This window comes from Chelon labrosus (assembly GCF_963514085.1).
Source record: "Chelon labrosus genome assembly, chromosome: 10".
In the NCBI taxonomy this organism is placed as follows: domain Eukaryota; kingdom Metazoa; phylum Chordata; class Actinopteri; order Mugiliformes; family Mugilidae; genus Chelon; species Chelon labrosus.
Window position 1 is genome coordinate 1398285 of NC_140360.1, and position 14237 is coordinate 1412521.

Consider the following 14237-nt stretch of genomic DNA (forward strand, 5'->3'; position numbering starts at 1 on the left):
TGAATGAAACATGAAAAATGAGGCAGCACAGGACTTTTCATCATCATTATGCAAGCGTTCCCTCGGCTGCTCTCCAGAACTTCACAGGGTTTTCTGTCTGAATACACATTTAGTGAATTCTAACATCTCATCAGCCGACGTGAGACGCGCCGCCGTGTGACTGTGGACAAGTTTTTACTTTCAGCGCGAGAGCAGAAGAAATTAAAAAATAAAGCTGAGTGGAATCTAATCGACAGAGAGAGAGCTGAACATGAACACACACTGCTTCACATGAACACACACTGCTTCACATGAACACACACTCATAGAGCACACTGCTGAACATGAACACACACTGCTTCACTGTGGCCCTGCTGGTCTCAACGTTTCTACATGTGACCCCACTGACCCGACACTAGCACACAAAAACTAGTGTTTCTATCTCTGAGGGGACTTTCCATTGACATAATGCATTCCTAAACCCTGACCCCAACTCTAACTCCACATCTGAACAGGTTTTAACCATCAGAAGGTTGTGGGGACCAGAAAACGTCCCCACAATCCAGCAAAACAATCTTTACTAGAAAGAGCCGACACTGATTCATAAAATCCTCTGAGATACATGTCCTGCATCCTCTAGTCCAAAATCTCAGTGTGGTCTAACAAGACCAGTGGTTCAAATAGTTTTATGAGACTTTTGGAAAACAGCGGGGCCTGGTCTGAACCCTGAAACCAGCCGAGCCGTTAAACTCTCTCCAACAGAAGCAGAGAGAAATGAACCAAACCTAGGAGAGGTAAGCCTGCGTCTCTTGTTGGCTTCAGACTGTAACGAGTTCAAAGTTCCCCTGGCTGCGTTGCCGTGGTTTGGACCTTGGACCGAGCAGAATCAGCTGACGTTCTGAAATGATGTCATTGTGTTTGTGGGACTCAAATATGAACCATTAACTAGGTTCACCTTCTTCATGGATGCACCTACGAAACATCTCTGCAGGACTCAGGTAAACATTTACAATGAGACACTTAAAGCCTGCAGGTCAATCCTTCATGTCATGGTTCTGCTAAAAGTCAGAGGAAACTCTGGTTGTCGCTTCACTGACTCAACAAACACAACTTCTGTGCTGTGGTTGAACTCGACCAGCTGTCTAGTCACTAGATGCTTGTTTCAAAGTGTCTTGGCTTCTGGAAAATGAACTGCAATGAATTATGGGATTCTGAGGAGATGATACGGACACTCCAGCTCAGGATTTAGACTCTTAAATGACACCGTGCAGTAAAGACACTGAATCTGAGGTTTCCACTTTAGTGACGGTCCAACAGAAGATAGAAGCATTTGGAACTATGGACTTTACTGAACCCTGGAACCAGGTGTGGAATCAGGAACCAGGTGTGAACCCTGAAACCAGAATTCTGAGACCAGGTCTGAATTCAGCCGTCTTTCCTGCAGCTGCTCTAGTTTCAAAATTTTCAATATATCTGAAGACATATTCTCAAACCTGCACGAGCAACACAATCAATAGGAATCCGTCAACAAGCAGCGAAACATACCAGAACCTCCCACCGTTCATCTGAACAGCCGCATCACTCCGACCCCACGGCAGCAGATTTTATCCTCTGTGAAAGAAAATCTGGATTCAGCTGCTCATAAATCCATCAGCAGGTTGCTAAAGCTAGGGAGTTACACAACGGCTTCGCCACAGCGTCGGCGCCGTTAAAGCCTTTAGAAATGTGTAAATCTGTTTCTGCTGCTCAGAGGGAAACACATTACCGCTTTATTCTGTCGTGGTTCTGGTCCAGTAAACCCGAGATAAACACATCTGTGTGAATAGATGCACAATAAGAGTGAAAAAGGTTTTGTTGTAAATAAATTCATCCAAATGGTGTAAAGCTAATAATTACTTTCACTATGAAATAATCAATTAGTCAATATTTGGTTTAGAAACTGAAACAAATGTCTTTCCTCTAAAGGCAGCTGAAGAATGCTTCCAAAGGTCATGACCGTTCACTTCATATTAGGGTTAGATTTGATCAGTACCAATGGTTGGCTCCCTGACCGATCACTGACCAGAAAAAATGGTCCGACACAGTTTTATTATCTGTCAGAACAAGATTAGTGAACCTTGACTGTGTTGAACAATAAATTAGTTGTAGAACAAGGAAAAATAAATCTTCACTGAGATCAACGGTAGCGTTGTAGCTTGGGCGCTAGCAGCACTCGTACACAGCCACAAACATGACGTTCCCGTAACTGAAATCTCAGCCTTGCACTGACTGCACACAGCTTCGTTTTCATCTGGTTCAGTGAAAGTCAGCCAAGCTTCTCTTCTTCCTCTCTAGGATCCCTTGTTGACGTCATGTTCTGTGACTAGTTCCAAGTTGGAACTGGTTTAACAATAGTGACACTGAATATCTTCACAACAGCGAAGCTGGAGCCAATTAATGTTTTCCTAGAAAAGTGTTTACGCCCTTCAGAGCTTTTGATAGTTCTGCAATAACATGTCTCAAAACATCAACAGAAGAGAACCCAACTGAACTAATGAAACAGCAATATTAGACTCGTCTCTTTGTTTATTCAGGAAAATGAATCATCTGTTCATATCATGTCCTCCTTGTGTCCAGTATCTGCTGTGACCTCCTTGTAACTAAATGTTTCTGGTAACTGCTGATCAGTGGTCTACAGCAGCTTGGAGGAATTTTAGCCCATTCCTCAGAACAGAACCACTTCAGTTCTGAGATGTTGGTGGGTTTCCTCACATCAACTTCTGAATCTGGCTTTGAAATCATCTTGTAATCCCAGAGGTTCACTTACTTTTGCAATGCCCGGATATGTAATATTGGCTTATTTTCCTGCCCAAAGCAATACACAAGTATAACAGTATATGCAGTATTTACATATACAGCTGTGCAGCTAATAAACTAAATGATGGTCATGTTTCTGTGCCTGTAATGACCACTGCAGCCTCTAGGGGCGCTGCTGTTGTGGTTTAAGCTTTTCATCATCACCTCTTGTTTACTTAATTCCTACCAATTTTATGATTTCTTGGCAAAAAATAAATAAATAAATAAATAAATAAAGTGAATCTGCTTCTTATGAATATATATTTTGGACATTAATAGTTTATCTTCATTAGAGTTAAATGTCTCCACCTGACAACCAGCTGTGAGAGTGTGTCTGTGTGTTAATATTTACATTCCAGTGGTGGTGAAGTGGCCGTCGGCCTCATTTAATCAGCTGAGTGTGTTTGTTATTGATGGTGGGAACCCAGAGACCAAACCGTAGTAGCTGTCAACAGAGTTTCCGCCAACACCAACCACTGCAGCTCACCCACACACAGACCCGTGTGTCTACCTTTGTGAGGACCTGCCATTAACATGAGGCCTTCCCCAGTCAGACCTCGCATTAACATGAGATCTGGGCAATCTGATCACAACTGGTCGTAATTCAAATGTGTCTCTGCATGCGTCCCCAGCCGGCACTTGAGATCTGATCTCAGTAGAATATAAACTAAGCTAATAGCTTTACTGTGACTGTGAGTTTGGAAACAGTGGAGGTCATCCTCATCTTATATTTGAGGATTGCTCGAGCAGAATTCCAGATCATGTGATGAATCTGAACGGAGAGAACAGTAGTGTCGACAGGTCTCCTACAGAGAGTGTACATGTTAACGTTACTATACAAGTGTTTCCACTTAGTAAAGAGTCTTTCACAGCTAGTTTGATATGCAGGAGTTTCTGAAGTTTCAGTGTTTGATGTTTATGACGTCCAGACGTAGCCGAGACGTCAGATAAACTCCCCATGTCTGGAAGGTTTGGTTGGTCTGGAGTCTCCCAGCTTTGACCTGATTCTTCTCCAGCAAAGATTCCAACTTTAGTTTTAACAACAATTAAGTTTTTACTATTAATATAATTTTTCATACTTTGTACTTTAAACTTCTCTTGGGCGTAACAGTCACGATGACAGGAGCAGAGAAAGAAGCCAGGTGGCATATTGTAGGTGGTGTAGGGAGGATGTTGGGGTGGATTGATAGGTTGACAAAACGTTGGAGCAGGTTGGACCAAGATTTGCAAATCTGCAAATGTCCTTTTTAACCTAAAACTATAATATTTCACCAATATCAACAAACCTTTAAGAAAGCAATGCGGTCGGATTTATGGTTCTGGGTCAGATCATTAGTTTCCTTTAAAGCCTCACAGAGTCTAGTTTTCTCCAACTTTCACCTCTTTCACTCTTGTTTTATGGCTTTACTTCCCTAACCGTTTGGTTTGTCTTGGCTCTTTTGTACATTTTTATATTCCCACTGAACCAGTTTGTCACTTTAAGTTGGTTAACAAATAATATTAAAAAACAAAGAACTTCCCTTCTTGACAACTAGTGGTATCTGGGTAGTGTAGAGGTAGACTGTTTTGAGAAAGCAGCTGTTTGGACGTTTGGCCGTCGCTATCAAGATCTTCAGGTCTGACTCTTTGTCTCTAAAATAAATCAGATCTTAACATGTGAGAGTCTTTCCATCTGGTTCCAACATCTGGATCATGTCTCCAAGTCAACCAGCAGCTGTTGATGGTTCTGATCCAGCGGTAGGTAGAGATCCATTAGAGACAGCAGCTGCTACAATATTCTACTGACCACATGATGGCGCTGCTGATTTACAGACACACAAACTGAGACCAGATCTCAAGTGCTGGCTGGGGACACATGTGGAGACACCTTTATATTAAGACCAGGTGGATGGACAGGTGAGGTCTGAATGAGGCTCAGACTTCCTCTGCTACACCAGAGGTTAACCAGAGAGGTGGTGGTACTGTGTGTAGCAGGCGTAGTACTTCACATCAGCATCACCAGCCCACGCTCTGTTCACACTCGGCCAACTTAAAACTTAAAACCTGCCGATCTGAGGACATGGTGGACGTGAAGGGAACTGGATGTTGTTTTCACCTCTTATCTGTTGTTTTTATGACTTCTACTTCCCTAACAGCTTCATTTATTGCCTCTTCTACATGTTTTATATTCACACTGAAGCCGTTTGTCACTTGAAGTTGGGGAACGTTAAAAAAATATCATTTTAATAAAAACAGAGCAGGGTGGAACAGCTTTCCTCCCTTCCTTCCTTCCTTCCTTCTCTTTTTCCCTCTTCCCCTCCCTCCATTCATCTCCACTTCTTTCCTTCTTTCCTCCCTCCCTTCCTTCCTCCACCAACTGACCTCAGTGTTGCGCAGCTCAGACAAACTCCCACGTGTTCTGCAATCAGGAAGCAATAAACACACACACACACACACATATGTATATAAACAGAGAGGCTTTAAAAAGCAGGTGAATCTCTGCTGCTGCTGCTGCAGACCACTGTGACAAGTGTAAGTACAACATGGCCTCAAAACTAATGCGAGCAGCACATCAGCAAAGTGGAACAACACACACACACACACACACACACACACACACACACACACATGAACAAAGCTGCTCTGAGCTCAGAAAGTGACACACACAGTGAAGTAGAGCAGAACTGAGGAGCTCTGCACACACACTCTCTGCAAATCAGTCCAGAAACGAGGAGCTGCAGCTCAGACCTGGAAACTAAAAGAAGCAGAGAGAAGAAACAGTCGTGTACCTCCTTCAGGAGCTCCTCGCTGTCAGCAGGTGTTCTCCTCTCTGACCCCGGGACGAGGAGGAGGAGGAGGAGGAGGAGGAGCAGGAGGACGAAGGCTCAGACCACACATAAAACTGTCGCTGCTTTTGGAAAATCCACAAAAACTTCTGCCATGTCTCCCTGTGTGTCTGGAGAGGAAGCCCAGGAGTGTCTGCAGACGAAGGGGAGGTAAAAAGGAAGATGTCTCACTCTGCCTCTTATTTTTTTTTTATCTTGAAGTGTTCTGCAGCTGTGACTTCCTCCCTGCCTTCCTCCACCTCTCAGTCTAACGGCGTCCCAGAGTTCCTCGGTGCAGCAGCCGCCGAGCCGCCGCTGGTAAAAGCCATCTGTTGCAACACGTCTGCCTGCCTGCCTCTCCACTTTCACTCTCCCTCCTTCTCCCAGAGAAAGAGAGAGAGAGGGAGGGAGACAGAGAGAGAGAGGAGGGGGGGAGGGCGGAGCTTTGTCCTCTCTGTGAGCCAATCAGGAAGCAAAGAAATCCTTCCCCCCTGACTGGGAGGGGAGGACCGGCAGAAAGGACAGAATGAAATAAATACAAGAGGAAAATGTGCACACACAAGGAGAGAGAGAGAGAGAGAGAGAGAGAGAGAGAGAGACACATGCAGCATGTGTCCAGAAATATGTGGACGCTGGTTTCATGTCCTCTGAGGCCAGAAACTATAATCTCACTAAATCATAAAACATGCACGATGTCTTTGTAAAGTCTGAGATAAATAAATAACATGAGCTCAGCTCTGAGACGGTGAAGATAACGGACGGACGGACGGACGGACGGCCTGCAGAGCTGCAGATGAAGAATTAAAGCAACGTCAGACATTAGTTGATGGTTTCCAGCCCAGAAAAAATATTAGATTTATATTTTGTTTAGTGATTTAACCAGCAGTGTGGAATATTAGAAAAAACACAGAACTCATACGACAACAAACCTCCACGACACTGAGCTACTATAAGGACATTAAATGACACGGTCCACTTGGTTTTAATTATTATTTTAAGATGTTTTAAATTTCTACATCTGATTTACTCGTGAATGTTTGAAATGGAGTTACAAAATAAAGCACGTCCCTACTTGTGCCTCATGGGTAATGTAGTTTCCCATTTTAGGCCCCGTTCAGACCTTCACATTAACCATCCTGATCTGGTCTCTAGAGTCCAGGTTAAACAGGTCCAGATGTGAACACTGATCTGGTCTATAGTGTCCAGGTTAAACAGGTCCAGGTGTGAACACTGATCTGGTCTCTAGAGTCCAGGTTAAACAGGTCCAGGTGTGAACACTGATCTGGTGTCAGTCCACATGTGGAGGTGGTCTGGGACACATGTGACCTCCTTCCTTTGGTAGTGTGAACACACAATGAGTCCTGGGTCACATTAAAGACCACCTACTCAACAGGGCTGATCTGAGGAAGAGGAGTTTAACTCCTTCATTCAACCACTAGTAGAAATGATCACATGAATCAGTGATGTCTGTTCATTAGTGATGAGAGCCTTTTAAAAGATTCTGTCCTTGGAGCTGAGAACCAAACTAAACTAGAAACTGATCTGAACTAGAATCAGCTCAGGAGATAAATCAATATGAGGAGGATGTCAGGGCAGAGATCAATCAATGTTCCACAATTTGCATCATGTCTCATGTCAGGGCGCACACACAACAAATAGCACATGTTCATGGCTCTGAAACAACAGTAGGTAGAGATAGATTGTTTTGAAAAAGCAGCTGTTTGGATGTTTGGCCGTCGCTATCAAGATCTTAACATGTGAGAGTCTTTCCATCTTGTTCCAACATCTGGATCATGTCTCCAAGTCAACAAGCAGCTGTTGATGGTTCTGATCCAGCGGTAGGTAGAGATCCATTAGAGACAGCAGCTGGTACAATATTCTACTGACCACATGATGGCGCTGCTGATTTACAGACACACACACTGAGATCAGATCTCAAGTGCTGGCTGGGGACGCATGTGGAGACACATTTAGATTAAGACCAGGTGGAGACACAGGGACCTAGAGATGGACAGGTGAGACCAGAACGGCAGGAGAGGATCCAGCCTCTATAAACCATGCCGACTATGAGCCAGGCCTCTACAGGAGGACTGGACTTAATAAACGCTCTCGTGTCTGGAGCTGTGTTCAACATTAATGACGGCGGTGTTGCATTCACATGTTACCGTCACATGCAGCTGTCCACATACTTTTGGCCATGTGTAAGGTTGAGAAAGATTTGGAGTGAGAGATGAAAAAAAAGCAGGAGGGAAATGGTGAAGAGATGGAGGGAGGAGGGGGGAGGGAGGGAGCGAGGGAGTGATGGGAGGTGGAGGGCAGATTGTAATGGAGCTGTTGGCAGAGCTCCTGGCTGTTCATGGGTATTCATGTAGCTGGTGGCTTCAGTTAAATGGAGCGAACAGTGAGAGAGGGAGAAGGGGGGAGGGAGAGGGGGGAGGGAGAGGGGGGGAGGCGGGTGCTGAGTTTCAGCTGAACAAGAAGTCTACTTATGGCCTTTCCAATGAGCACCGTGCAAACACAGACATGTTAAACGGTGAATTTGAATCCATTAAATTAAATTAGAGTCTAAACGTGTTTCTAGACGGATCCACGCGTCCAACAGGTTTATGAGTTCAGTCAGAATCAACCTGCAGACAACAGGAAGTTTACTGAGGCCACTCTAGAAATAATAATAATAATAAAAAAAAAAACATTTAAAAAAACAGGATCAGATTTCAGTTCCTGCGTTCACACCTGGTATTAAAACGTGTCTCCACATGCGTCCCCAGTCACCACTTGAGATCTGAAATTATATTTTTTTAACGGCCCCCAACTTTAACGGCTTCAGTGTGAATATAAAACATGTAGAAGAGGCAATAAATGAAGCTGTTAGGGAAGTAGAAGTCATAAAAACAACAGATAAGAGGTGAAAACAACATCCAGTTCCCTTCACGTCCACCATGTCCTCAGATCGGCAGGTTTTAAGTTTTAAGTTGGCCGAGTGTGAACAGAGCGTGGGCTGGTGATGCTGATGTGAAGTACTACGCCTGCTACTAGGGGTGCACCGATCCGATATTGGGATCGGATATCGGCTCCGATATTGACAAAATAGCTGGATCGGGGATCGGAAAAATTAACAGATCCACGGGCCGATCCAGTTTTTTTTTTTTTTTTTTCCTCCGTCGCAGCAGATCCTACGTCATTCGTTAGCAGCACGTGTGTCGCATGCTGGAACGAGTTGGAGATCCTGTGTAGTAGTCCAGTAGGTGGCGGTATCGTGAAGATATGATCCGCCATTAAACAGAAGAAGAAGAAGAAGAAGAACGAGTTGGAGCATTTAAGCAACATGGAGCGAGCCAAAGAGTCGGCTGTGTGGAGATATTTCACACTTGCCACGCCAACTAGTTCGACGGCTGTTTGCAATGTCTGCAAAGTAAATGTTTATTTATTTAAATTTATTTTAAGAAGTTTGATTACATTTTATTTTCGATTTGGATGCACAATTGTTCTTTAAATAACGAATAAATAAGTATTCAATACATTACATCTATGTTATTTTGTCTTAGTTAGGAAAGTAATGTTTAGTTAGGAAAGTCTGGTGCCTTTAGTTTCTTCTACATGGTGGAAGGAAGGTATAAGGTGGAAGGTATGCAGTTTATTATTAATTCAACAATGGTATCGGATCGGTATCGGGTATCGACAGATATACAAAGCCCAGGCATCGGTATCGGTATCGGGACTGAAAAAGTCGGATCGGTGCATCCCTACCTGCTACACACCTGGTCTTAATCTAAATGTGTCTCCACATGCGTCCCCAGCCAGCACTTGAGATCTGATCTCAGTTTGTGTGTCTGTAAATCAGCAGCGCCATCATGTGGTCAGTAGAATATTGTACCAGCTGCTGTCTCTAATGGATCTCTACCTACCGCTGGATCAGAACCATCAACAGCTGCTTGTTGACTTGGAGACATGATCCAGATGTTGGAACCAGATGGAAAGACTCTCACATGTTAAGATCTGATTTATTTTAGAGACAAAGAGTCAGACCTGAACCCTGGAAGCTTCCATCAGAGGAGTGACGTGGTGTTTTTCACCTCCTCACCGACCCAAGCACACATCCTTCTCCTCCTCTGCATCAGCTGGATCGTCCACCAACCAATCAAAGCAACTAATGGTGATTCTCATCACCGTCAGTGTTTGTCCTTTAAAGTTATTTCCCATCAACATTTTTCATAACAGACTCTAAACATCTCACTTCTGCAGCAGCTGCTGCTACATCTCTCAGATGACTACTGTTACTTTCCTGTCCATCACCATATTAAGCCCCGCCTCCAAACAATCTGATTGGCCCAGCAGATCTTTGCAGGAGCAGAATCAGTTCCCAAACGGAAACTCATCATCCTGGACAGGATCCTGGATCAGCCTTCAAACGACTGACTGTGGTATCACAAAGCAAATGACTGATTACTGGATGTTTTCTGGTTCCTCATGGAACCAGGACTAAGAATGAAGGAGACTCCAGAAGATGCTCAGAGTGATTCTGCAGGACGTCAGCTGACAGAGCTCAGCCGACGCTCCTGCAGAATCCACCTCCTCCTCCTCAGTAAATGAGCTGCTGTTTCATGTCCCTGACAGAACCGAGAGCCTGGAGTGTTTTTCACAGCTCTGAGCGCCTTCACTTCAAAATATTTCAACTTTCAGCATCACGCTCAGACTGGATCTAATAGTTCACAGAGGAGCAGAGGAAAACAACTTTTAAGAAGCTGAAATGATTTAATGCTCACGTGTTCAGGTGTTCTTGGTGTTTCACCTCATTTTGAACTAAGAAATAAATACACGCTGAGCTTAAAGGCGTCAAGACGAGTCTGACATATGATTCTGTTTTGTGACTTTGGCTAAAAACACAATTTGGGAATTATATTCATTTTCTCTCTGGCAGTTAGATGAGAACAGGTTGCTAGGTCTATGGCTTATAGAGGCCGTATCCCATAATATGTACACACATTCACTGCAAAACGTCATTAAGACAATGAAGCAAGGAAGGTAGGACCATCAGGAGAGGAAGCATCAACAAGTCAAAGTTAATCTAATGATTACGTCCAGAAGGAGAGGAGGTCAGCCAACAAGAGACGTGAAGCAGGTAAGTCAACAGACGACTGGACAAGGATTTATAGACCAACACAACAGCTGATGAGTTAACAGGACACAGGTGGAACTAATGAGGGGCGGAGCATGAAGACACAAGGACAGACAGGAAGTAGAGGTAACCTGTGTTTTTGTTTTTTTCACGTTTGCTTTTAAAACCAGAAATGAAAACTAGAAAAAAAAACATCTTCTATTTTAATTTTAAATTTTAAACCCAAAACACCCCAAAACAGATTTATTAAAAAAGAAACCTGTCTTTTATTGTGTTTTCTAAACTGAAACACAGAAAGTTTAATATTAGACTTCATGTTCTTTCTGCTAAGGTGACAGGTGTATACATATATAACACTGGTCCAGGTCTCTCTGGTCCAGGAAGTAGTCTCCATGTTGATCACTGGTCCAGGTCTCTCTGGCACGGGAAGTAGTCTCCACAGTGATCACTGGTCCAGGTCTCTCTGGTCCAGGAAGTAGTCTCCACAGTGATCACTGGTCCAGGTCTCTCTGGTCCACGGATCATTGTGTTCAGCTCTAAATAAACCTGGTTCTTCTCCAGATTCACTTTTAACTGAATGAGGAAACTTCAACATGTGTTTCAGCGTCACTTATTATCTTATATAAACATGTGTATATGTTTTATATTCTAATTGTTTTTCAGATTCCTTCACACATCCTCATAAAGGCCTCAACTCTACGTCCTCAGCAACATAAAACTTCATCTGAATTATCTGAGCACAGCTGATGTCAGTGTTTTTCTTGGATGAATTCTTTGGTTTGTGTTGATCTGCTGGTACCGTCCCGTTAGCGTCCCGTTAGCGTCCCGTTAGCGTCCCATTAGTGTCCCGTTAGTGTCCCGAAAGCGCCCAGTTAGCGTCCTGTTAGCGTCCTGTTAGTGTGCTCCAGCAGAGTCAGACAGACTGACTGTAGAGAAAACAGACCACTGAGCAAATAACCAGCGTTAATTTAATGTGCTGCTCTTTCTTTTCTTTTTTTCTTTTTTTTCCGTAAACGCCTCGAGGCAGCAGCAGCTGGACAACTGTTTTCCCAGGATGCTTTACTGCTCACAGGCCCAGGAGGACTGTGTGTGTTCAGTCACTCGGGCATATTTCCAGTTGTGTCGTGCTGGTTTGAACTCACACTGCTCTGTGTTGAACACTCGACTTGTTTCCACTAAACCTTCCCTGGCTCTCACCTAAACTCAGAAACCAAAGATCAGTCTGGATTATTTCAGCCTCCACCTCTGATGGACAGATTCACATGATTACCACAGTTAAGACAATTATAGTAAATTAATCATTTAAAAAAAAAAAAAAATCTGTTTTAAACGTATTTGGAAATGATTTTTGTTTTTACATAATCTACTACAACCATACTTTAGACTCTGCTTGCTTTCCACAGCATAGCTACTTTAATCACTTCCTGATCAGGTCTAGGTCGTAGTAACATTAATCGAGTGTTAAAATAATTATCGGCTTTAAAAAGAATTATGTGTCAGAGGGACAACACACTTGTAATGTCTGACTACTGTAGCATGCTAGCTAACGTGAGCCTAGAGGGTAGAACGTTTACTGTTGTGTCATCGTGGACTCGTTTCTCATTGGTTACTGTGAAAGTAATCATCCAGGCTTTAATTCGTTATTAATCAGTCAGCTGCTCCTCATACACCAGAGTTCATCAGGACCATTGATCAGAAAGAGATGTTAAAGATGAATGTTTGATTATGTTTCTAGAGATTATTAGAAGTTAGGATTAGTAGCTTCCTTTTGTCTTTGCTTTCTTCTTCTTCTTCTTCCTGTCCTCCCTTTCTTCCTCCTTTACTTCTTCTTCCTCTTCTTCTTCCTCTTGTCCTCTGTTTCTTTCTCATCTTCTTACTCATCCTCTTCTTCTTGTCCTCCCTTTCTTCTTCTTCTTCTTCTTCTTCTATTTCCAGTAGATGTGATGCTCCTCTTCATCAGTAAACTTCTACACTGATTGATGTTCTGATGTATTTATTCAGTCTCCATGGTAACGGTCCATCTCTGATCAGTCATTGATCACTGGCTGGACTCATATCGTCCTTCTTTTTAACTCCTGAATTTCTGGATCTCTGAGCGTGACCTGAGTCGAGGTCAACTGAAGATGTTCAAACTCAGTTGTGCTTCATTATAAACCGATGGTTTGTTTTAAGGACGGTGATGTCAGTGGACGTCTTGGTTCAGAGCACGACATCTAAATAACTGCAGGGCAGGACTGTAATAACGTTTCCTGGACTAAATCAGAAAATGTCATCTCTCATTAGGTTCAGAAAAAAAACGCCTGCAGCACACCAGAGTCTCCTGATCTGATCAGCTGCTCCCAAAAAATAAAAAATAAACTCGCTCTGAGCAGTGAGGCTGCCTTTAAGAACACTGACCATACTCCAATTATCACTAAGTAGAAAGAGGCAGTAAGTGATTATGGATCCTCAGAAAGAAGTTAAAGAGAATAAATCACAGACCGGGTCAGGATTCGATACTTCAGCTTTTTAGTTTAGTTAGAAAACAATTTGGACATAAATCCTGTTTACTGTGGAGTGTTGATTTTCTCTTTAGGCTCCCAGCAGGGCCCCAAACTGTCAATAGCATCGACGGGGAGATGAATGGCCCCGCGCTCCAACAGCACTGCAGGGTCTGTTAAAATACCAGCTGTCTGCTTCAGTCCTCAGAGCTCCTGAATCAGGTCTATCAGCTCAGGCACAGATGGATAAGAGCGCTGAGGACAAATTAATCTGCAGAGGAGAGCTGTAAATAAAGATCTGGACGTTTTCTATGTTTTATTACAGTTACAGCAGCTCAATATTCAAGTTCTTCTTCAAGAGCACATCAAAAAAACAGTATTAACGTCTTAAGCTCTAAGCTGCAGGTAAATGAAGTCGCTTAAAAACACCAGAAATAAATCAAGAGTATCTCCAGAACCATCAGGTCCGTGTTCCTCATACTGGTCTCTATGGATCCTGGTCTCTATGGACCCTGGTCTCTATGGATAGGTCAGACTTCAGTGTCAGTAACATTGTGTCTGATTAATTAGTGATAAACTAAAACATCTTCTAGATTAGATAGTAGAAAACACCCTGATAGCAATGATATCATTCTGAACTCATTCAGCAACCCCTTGACTAGAACTGGACCAAGAGTTTAGAGAAATACCACAAAGGTTCTAGTAACAATAGAACCAGGCCCAGTCTCCATTTGGACATGTGGAGAACGAAAGAACCCAAAGTGTTCCACGTTGGGTTTTTACCTCTTGAAATGGAATCTGGCTACAAAATCCTACTGATTTCACTACAGGAGACAATGTACACACGATTCAACCTTTGGACATTTTATTTCTCCTGGACATCATCACATTCTACCATTGTGCACATTATACAATCCAGAAGAAGATTGAGATTTCCTCCACGTTGTTCACACATGGAACTCCCCAGGGAAACCAGTCACCAAGGCATGCTACATATCAATGCTAAGCTAACTTTTACTACAA

The 14237-nt window shown here is 43.2% G+C and overlaps 1 protein-coding gene across 6 annotated transcripts in view; it reads right to left on the reverse strand.

Annotated features, from left to right (window-relative positions):
- sulf2b (sulfatase 2b) overlaps positions 1 to 5973 on the reverse strand; it is a gene marked incomplete at its 3' end in the record, with an annotated part of 65584 nt that extends 59611 nt beyond the window's left edge. For all 6 annotated transcript variants that reach the window (XM_084553685.1, XM_084553683.1, XM_084553684.1 and 3 more), the window contains exon 1: positions 5583 to 5973. The remainder of the gene's footprint in view (positions 1 to 5582) is intronic.
- Between the last annotated feature and the right edge of the window lie 8264 nt (positions 5974 to 14237).